Genomic DNA, 9476 nt, shown 5'->3' with positions numbered 1-9476 from the left:
AGTCCGGAAAGACTCCTTCTTCAGTTGGACGGCTTCCCTGATCACCGGTGTCCACCACGGTGTTCGTGGGTTACCGCCCCTTGAGGCACCTAAGACCCTAAGACCACAGCTCCTCACCGCAGCTTCAGCAATGGAAACTTTGAACATTGTCCACTCGGGTTCAATGCCCCCAGCCTCCACAGGGATGCACGAAAAGCTCCGCCGGAGGTGTGAGTTGAAAGTCTGTCGGACAGGGGCCCCCTCCAGACGTTCCCAATTTACCCGCACTACCTGTTTGGGCTTACCAGGTCTGTCCAGAGTCTTCCCCCACCCCCTGACCCAACTCACCACCAGATGGTGATTGGTTGACAGCTCCGCCCCTCTCTTCACCCGAGTGTCCAAAACATACGGCCTCAGATCAGATGAAACGATTATAAAATCGATCATTGACCTTTGGCCTAGGGTGCTCTGGTACCAAGTACACTTATGAGCATCCCTATGTTCGAACATGGTGTTCGTTATAAACAATCCATGACTAGCACAGAAGTCCAACAACAAACAACCACTCTGGTTTAGATCAGGGAGGCCGTTCCTCCCAATCACGCCTCTCCATGTGTCTCCATCATTGCCCACGTGCGCGTTGAAGTCCCCCAGCAGAACTATGGAGTCCCCGACTGGAGCCCCATGCAGGACTCCACTCAAGGTCTCCAAGAAGGCCGAATACTCCGAACTCTTGTTTGGTGCATATGCACAAACAACAGTCAGAGTTTCCCCCCCCACAACCCGCCGGCGTAGGGAGGCGACCCTCTCGTCCACTGTGTTAAACTCCAACGTAGCGGCACTCAGCCGGGGGCTTGTGAGTATCCCCACACCCGCCCGGCGCCTCACACCCTGGGCAACTCCAGAGAAGAAAAGAGTCCAACCCCTATCCAGGAGTATGGTTCCAGAACCAAGACTGTGCGTAGAGGTAAGCCCCACCAGATCTAACCGGTAGCACTCCACCTCCCGCACAAGTTCCGGCTCCTTCCCCCACAGAGAGGTGACATTCCACATCCCCAGAGCCAGCCTCTGCTGCCCGGGTCTGGTCCGTCGAGGCCCCTGACCTTCACTGCCACATGGGTGGCAGTGAAGGTCATCTGTCCATTACAATCATCTGTCCATTACAAGCTATTTCAGTTTGCAAGAATACGGCCGCCTCCAAGTTTGTGTGGTTTCTCCTTCTGAACAGACGCAATTTTCGGCACAATCTCTTCAAAGTCCTAATACTTATCACATACTGTGTTCATGCGCTAAAAGAGAAAGAGTTCATGCATTTTGTAGAATACTATAGGTGAGGTTAGTAGTTTGGTTTTATTCTCAAAAGTCCGACTTGATTCTTGAAATATCAAGTTTTTTCTTGTCATGTTGACTTTTTGCTCGACATTTCGACTTTATTCTTGACATTTTGACTTCATTCTCAAAATGCAAAATAATAAAAAATCAATAGTCAATTTCAATATAAAGTCAATTTTTCCCTTGATGTGACCCTAATGCTCCGTCGTAGTCAGTGGTCAGTTCATCTTTACATTGTTCATTTCCTAACGTAGCCTGGGACACACATTTGGTTTGATAGTTACTTATTAGTACTTATTGGACTTTAACTTATCATTGTACTTACAATAACGAGCGTAGCTGTCCACAATTTAGGTCATCGCGTTGTCTCATTTCCGTTTTTTCCTGCATCCACCGTGTGTGATTGTGTGTGCACGTCAGTAGCGGGGGGAACTTTGTGAGCAGCATCCCACTGCAGCCGCTGACTTTAGAGTGAAAAAACGTTACAGCGTACATTGATGTTAAAATGTATACAGGTTGGCAGGACGGTCTAAAATGTTTTGCACAGTCTTTTGCTGTACGCTTTGTTGTTTTGTTGGTAAATGTGAGATGTTCGAGTCTCGTCTTCATATCGGAAACAAGCTCTCTCTCACTCCCGCTTGGTCAGTGGCTCTCAGAGTCACATTATACTGACATAAAGTCTGGCATGTGGGACTGCTGTGATTGGTTGAAGTCGCGGGAAACTCCGGTTATTGGTCAAATTTGCAGAAAAGTTGCGGTGATTGGTCAAAATTGCGAGTCGCACCAAAGTCACAGTGATTGGTTGAATTTGCGTGAATTGGCGCGATCGCGACATCGTGAAATCCTGGAGGGACTGGTAAAGACAGACACAGACATAAACACACCGACAGACAGGAAACTGGTTTGGTGACAGTAAATAGTAGTCTTGCTTTGCCAGACCCTCCTCCAAAGCACGCTGAAGGAGGGTCTGGCTACTCTACATAGCATTTGAGGATGGGAGGGAAACGTGCTCTGGTTTAATGGCATTTCTTTAAACCAATCACAATCGTCATGGGCGGTGCTAAACTCCCCACAGAGCCGCTGCAAAAAAGTTGTGCAATAAAAAACTCAGATTGGACAGATTGTCTGACTTGACTGTTTCAATTTACCCTGCAGCGGTCTGAGGAGCAGTCAACAATAGTCCTCATAAATCCATCGAAATTAAAATTACAACACAAAGAAAGCGGAAGGAAATGGAAAATACATGCATCGGAATTTCCTGCAGCACCGGAGCAATCCCGGAAGTGGAACGCAAAGGATATAGACTAGTAAACGAGCAACAGTGTCACTCAAATCTAATTAATCACATATGATTGATTCTATTTCTGTCTTTCCTTCCCTCTCCATCCCAACTTTCCTTTATTTGTTTCTCTTGTCATCTCTGTGTCTTTCTCTTTTGCTTTACTAACTCTGATTGAACCTCCTCATCCATTCCCTTCTTTCTCTCTCTCTCTCTCTCTCTCTCTCTCTCTCCCTCTCCGCATGCACGCACACATGCACACACGCACGCACGCACGCACGCATGCACGCACACACACACACACACACACACACACACACACACACACACACACACACACACACACACACACTTTAACATGGCCTCTGGTCTGTTTCCTACTCACAGGCCAATCAATAGACAACATGTTGAGCTCTATACAGAAAGTACTACTATGGATTCAAGGCCTAATTGCATGGCTGCATGGCTAACTGAGTGTATGTGTGTGTGTGTGTGTGTGTGTGTGTGTGTGTGTGTGTGTGTGTGTGTGTGTGTGTGTGCGTGTGCGTGCATGCCTGTCAGCATTCATTTTGGCACCTTATTTAGATTCAGTTTTAGTTGTTTGTTATCCTGAGGGGAGTGGAATAGGCACTGTTTACTTGTTTACACACCGGACTGACTCTCCCCTTAGTGAATACAGTTATCATATTCAAACTCCGCTAAGAAGAACCACTAACTGTCCGTTGTTCCTGCTCACCTGACATTACAACAGCGACTTGTTCTCTGCATTGCAGAGCAGCGAATCATTCAGAAGCTGGTACTAAAACCAGGATAAACAGTTACTACTACATAGAGACCGCTTTGCAGACAGAGCAGATTGAAATGTTTTTCTACATGTTTTTGCCTGTTGAACAGATTGATTAAGCATTGGCTTTTCACTCACAAACGTTTTATTGTACTTACAGTAATGAGCGTAACGTTAGTTGTCATCTGCACCAGGAGCCGTTGATAATCTTCTATGTGTCTTCCCAGTTTGGTACACAATGTGGAGCGTGGACATCGCCGTTCAGAATGCCGTCCATTTTTCAAAATCCAAAGCTTGTCTCCAAATGAATTATGATTGAACATGCATGGCATTTTATCTGATTTGTCATGTGTGTAGGGGTGGCAATCACAAGGTACTTTACGATACACGATACATGGCTCACGATACTAATGATATCACAATACAGCAATTCTCAGTTAATCAATATATTGCTAGATAATCCTATAGTGAACAGGTTAAGTGCAGGTTTTCTCTCTTTATTCAATGCAAGTCCAAACTCTTAGAAAAGTTTTATCGGTAAATGAACTTAAGAACTACTACAGAACTATAGTTGTATACTACTAACCCTAACTTAAACTTGTTTTAAGTTAAGATTAAATTGAATTTTAAATTCAGTTTTGGTTTAAATTAAAGTGTAACTACCGATTTTTTCAACCTGGACCCTATTTTCCTATGTTTTTCCATGTTCCAATGTCAAAGATGGTCGTTCCCATTAGTCACTTAGACACAAAAACATAGGGAAATAGGTTGAAAAAAATGGTAGTTACCCTTTACCTTCTAAATTCAGGTATAAGTTAACTTTGATTTAGAATTAGGTGATGTTTTAAGTTAAGTGCTAAGTTTGGTAGAATAAATGAGTAACTTACATTCAGTTAATAGCTTAATCATCACAAGTTTACTTTATTTACTCTGATGGGACCAAAAAGCACCAAACAATAGTAATCAAAATGTTCAAATAAAGAAAAGAAAATAGGCCTATATATATATGCACTTGCATGTGTGATATTTCTACCTCTATGTGATGCCAGTTCTTCAGTTCTGCAGACCTACTACTAATAAATGTGAATTCTTACTTACATGTTAAAGTTAATGTTAAATATTAAAGATGATGGCACAGGTTAACATCAGAGATGAACTCCAGTAATGAGTTTCTGTCTGCCCAAAGTATTGCAGCGGTGTTGTAGCAGAAATGGACTGTTTGTCTAAAGCAAGGTGACCTTCAGCACCAGACACGGTGGGACACATGATGATGATGTCACGGTGATGTCATCTGTCATGAAGGTAATTGTGTGGTGATGTTTTTAATAACTGCAGCTCATCTTGGATATCTTCTGTTCTGGCCTGGCCCACAATCTTTTTTTTTTAGAGAGAGAGACAGACAGGCATGGAGAGAAATAGTTGGTTAGATAAAGACAGACATTAAGAGCAATAGGGACACAGACGCAAAAACTTAAAGATGGACATAGGAATGCTTGTGATGATAAAAACAAACAAAACAAAAGAATGTAATGCAAAACGGATAAAAATTTTGCTACCATACCAGTATATCACCTGGATGTGAGTGTGTTGTAGCTACAGCCGACAGCTATGCCAAAATAAGAGGTACAGAGACAGAAACAGCTAATGTGATAAAAATAGACAGACAAAGTGAGACAGGTATCATTCAATTAAATTAAATTTGATTTATAGTGTCAAATCATAACAGAAGTTATTTCAGGACACACTCTATACTTTAGAACCAGTAAGACACACATGAGCCACATATATTGAGACAATATCACTAAGACAACTGGTACAGCGAAAGAAGCGCTGAAAGACAGAGAAATACAGATACAGGGACAGTATTAGACAGATAAATACAGAGAGACAGGAAATAAATACAGGTATGACAGTAAGTAAAAAGGACAGACAGGTAGAGACAGACACAGTATCAGACAGGTAGAGAGTCTATTTATGTATCTGTCCTCCTTCGTCTCCCTCAGCAGGACGAGACGCAAACTTATGATTTGCCCTCTCCATCGAGGCTACATAACTCATCCCTACACCGGCTGCTCGCTGTCACCACATGAAGACCCACGGCGGTTTCGGGGTGAAATACGGCTGCATGGGCCGTCCCCGCGGCCCTCTCGAAAACAACGTTAGGTTGGAAAAATGGCAGGAGAAGGCGAGGGGTTAATAGAGTGAACCTCCTCTTTTAATTGAAAAAGTTAAACGAGGCGACGGGGCGAGGATGTTATTACAGGGAATGAGACGGGGGCAGAGAGATGAATGGCGGCCTCCGAGCTTGGGTTAATGAGGACACAGGGGAGCATATAGGATACTGGACATGAGGGTCAAATGTGTGTATGTGTGTTGAAAATCAGGGTTCACAAGGATAATAGCTAAGTTTTAAGGTATTTGGTGAACAGTTTGCATCTCTGATTATAGTTAAAAAATTATTTTCATCGTATACTAACTGCAGTTAGTGTACAAGGAATCTATAAATACTCTTCTGTACTAACAGAATGATACAGGATGGGCCCATAGAAATGTCAACTAAGGGCCCTTTCATACCTTAACTAGTTTGGACTTTTCAATTTGATCTGAACCAAAATTACAGGTGGGAAACCTCCCCTAGACCATGGTCTGGACCAAACAGCCAAACCTTGGTCTGACGAAATGAGGTGGTCTCGTGCTGGATCGTTTCTAGTGTGAATAAATTATTTTTTTGGGATGTTTTGAACTTTCTTACTAACAATAGTAAGTTCTCGCAAGCTATGGTCAGAACCGTAAAAAGGAAAAACAACGCAACAAAACAAAATGAGCCGCATTAGAGCATGGGGAGAGGAGGAGACCAAATGTTTAATTAACATTTGGTCCAACCCACAAAAACTTCATGACCAAACTTTCAGGTGTGAAAAGGCCCTAAATCGTTACTTTGGAATAACACCAATTAAACTTCAAAAAGAGAAAGCAACATTGAGTGTCATTGTCATTATCTTGGAAATAGTAGTTTGGTTAGGTCCAGCTACTAGTTTTGTCAGGTGTGCATGAAGGTAGATGGAGCTTGTTCAGTGGTCATGGCGACAACTTACTGACAGATGAACAAACATGAGACCGTGATATGTGGTTGAAACTCAGACAGAGTGGGTACACATCTGTTAATAACCCCTAGGTTTGTTTTGTGCCGGAATTGTCCTTTAAGACCGTTTAACTGTCCCTGTGGTCTGTACATGAAGAATTCTACAGATGTTTGTACAGGCGAATCTGCTCGGCCAGTCTTCCCTGCCGACCATGTTGAAACGGAAAGCGTAGCGCGTGCCGAGTTACAAAAATTCAGAGGTGCAGGACTACGTGTCACGACAACTTGCGGAGCCTTCGCGCTGGACACAAAAGACATGATAACATCACCTTTAAGCTTTTCAATGCTTGTTTCGAATGTGAAGACAGACTTCAGTCTCCTGGATTTGCTACACCACACCACCAGTTGACATTGATCTAACTCCATTGGCTTCCTGTAAAATCGAGGTTTGAATTCAAAATACTTCTGACCTACAAAGCTCTTAATGGTCAGGCACCATCATATCTTAAAGAGCTCCTAGTACCTTATTGTCCCACTCGAGCACTGCGCTCCCAGAATGCAGAATTTTTGTGGTTCCTAGAGTCTCTAAAAGTAGAACGGGAGCCAGAGCCTTTAGCTATCAGGCTCCTCACCTGTGGAACCAGCTCCCAGTCTGGGTTCGGGAGCCAGACACCGTAACCACATTTAAGAGTAAACTTAAAACTCTCCTCTTGATAAAGCTTATAGTTAGGGAGTGAGGAGTTGCAGCATTCGCCTAGACCGGCGGGGGAGGGTGTGTAGTTACAGACAAGGCACAACTTCTCTGCTTCTCTTCATAGTCCTTAGATTCATCTACCGAGCCTTATAGAGTTGGCTCAGGTTTGCCTTGGACCAGCTCTTAGTTATGCTGTTATAGTTTTAGAGTGCCAGGGGACTTCCTTTGACACACTTAGCTCCTCTCTCCTCTCTCTTTCCGTCTGTGTACATCCATGTCCCAGAAATACTTGTTACTAACTTAGCTCTGGGGAGCTTATTCCCAGCAGTCCCTATGTTTTTTTGCCCCGCAGTTTTCCTTGGATTAGGGTGGCACCCTTATCATGGTTGCAGTTGTCGCCATGGTCCTGCTATGCCTGCTACACCCTGCTATGCCCTGCTATGCCTTGCTAGGTCCTGTTATGCCCTGCTACACCCTGTAACGCCCTGCAGTGCCCTGCTACGTCATGAACTATTACAACTACAATCTCTAGTCATAGTTCCATTATCTTTATTGTGACTATAATTGCCACTGTTCATCATACCCCCAACCGGCACCAGTAGATAACCACCCACCAAGAGCCTGGGTCTGTCCAAGTTTCTCCCTAAAAGGAAGTTTTCCTCACCACTCAAGGTTTCTGCCTAAAAAGGAGTTTTTCCTCACCACTGTAGCACTAAATGCTTGCTTTTGGGGGAATTACTGGAATTGTTAGGTATTTGTAAATTATAGTGTGGTCTAGACCTACTCTGTAAAATGTTTTGAGATAAGTCTTGTTATGATTTGATACTTGATTTGTATCAAATCAGATCTGATTTGAAATTGAATTGAAAACTGAATTGAATTAATAGTACTTTGCTAGTAATGTCCACTGTCAAGCATCATTTACCCGCCTCCTGTTCATTGTCTATGTGAGCAGCCGTGCAGTGCATTCTGGTAACATCGCAGGGACTTTGGATAAGCGGGTGCCGAGTCACCTGCTTCTCTTTTGCATAAAGTTGAATCCAGGCTACTTTATGCAGATAAGGAGTGGGCAGCTTGGCCACCTCTCAAAAACTCATGAAAATCTTTAAAACTGACCATTGTCCATCTGAAATGAAGACAGATTCACTACATAGCTTATTTCTTGCAAAAACTGTTTTCAGAAACACATTTCGAAGAAACCCCCATTTCGGCCCCTGCGACCCGACCCCGGATAAGCGGATGAAGATGGATGGATGGACATTTCGAGGAACTATTTTCTTAAAAAAGGAGATTGTTTTCCAAACGAGCTGCCCACTATGGTCTGTTTTGAAATCCAGGAGCAGACAACCTCATGTGAAGCATTCGTCTAATTAGGTGCAGCCATTGTGGTTGCAGGAGGGTGTAGCTTGTTTTCATTGCTTGTCAGTAGTCAGTGAAAAGAAACTGAGTGGGAAGCCAACTAGCATGCAATGCTGGGAAGCGGGGCGATCCCTGCTGTGAAAAATTGCATAAATGGACACATACCATTACTTTTTGTTTGATTTAGTTAAATAAGGAAACATATGAACTAATTTGAGGATACCTAATTAAGGGAACAATTTGAGTTTCTTATCTTGTACAACTTTGTTTCAATAAATCAGAGGTGCTAGTATTAAATGTGTTCCTGAAAGATAAAAAAAATAAAAAAAGGGCGCCTGGGTAGCTCACTTGGTAGAGCGTGCGCCCATATATAGAGGTTTATTCCTCAACGCAGCGGCCCAGGGTTCGACTCCGACCTGCGGCCCTTTGCTGCATGTTATTCCCCCTCTCTCTCTCCTTTCAGCTGTCCTATAAAAATAAAGGCCTAAAACGGCCAAAAAATAATCTTTAAAAAAAAGAAAAAAAAAACTGAATTCTTGAGCACTCACAGATAGTAAAAACTGATTAATCACCCCATTGCCACAAAATGAGACAAATCAAGCGCTCCTTTTTCTGTTTAATATCTGAAACTGATCCAACTCTTCCCCGTTAGGCCCTGTCAGCTCTCACAGCACCCCTCCCCCCTTTACATGCCATCATTTATTAATGGTAAGAGGTCTGCATAAAGCATTAGCCGTGTTTGTGATAAACCATTAGTGATGTATTTCATTTCTCAGTAGGAAACGGAGGAGCGTTGGGGGCCGTTAATATCCGTTAATGTTAAGAGGCGGCGGAAGGGGAAGAGGTTCCTCCCTCTGAGGTGATTAGACCCGTCCATTTAGTTAGAGGACGCACACACACACACACACACACACACACACACACACACACACACACACACACACACACACGCACACACATATGGTCG

Source organism: Sander vitreus, chromosome 16 (genome assembly GCF_031162955.1).
Source record: "Sander vitreus isolate 19-12246 chromosome 16, sanVit1, whole genome shotgun sequence".
Classification (NCBI taxonomy): Eukaryota; Metazoa; Chordata; class Actinopteri; order Perciformes; family Percidae; genus Sander; species Sander vitreus.
Note: the sequence above shows the minus strand (reverse complement) of the source record.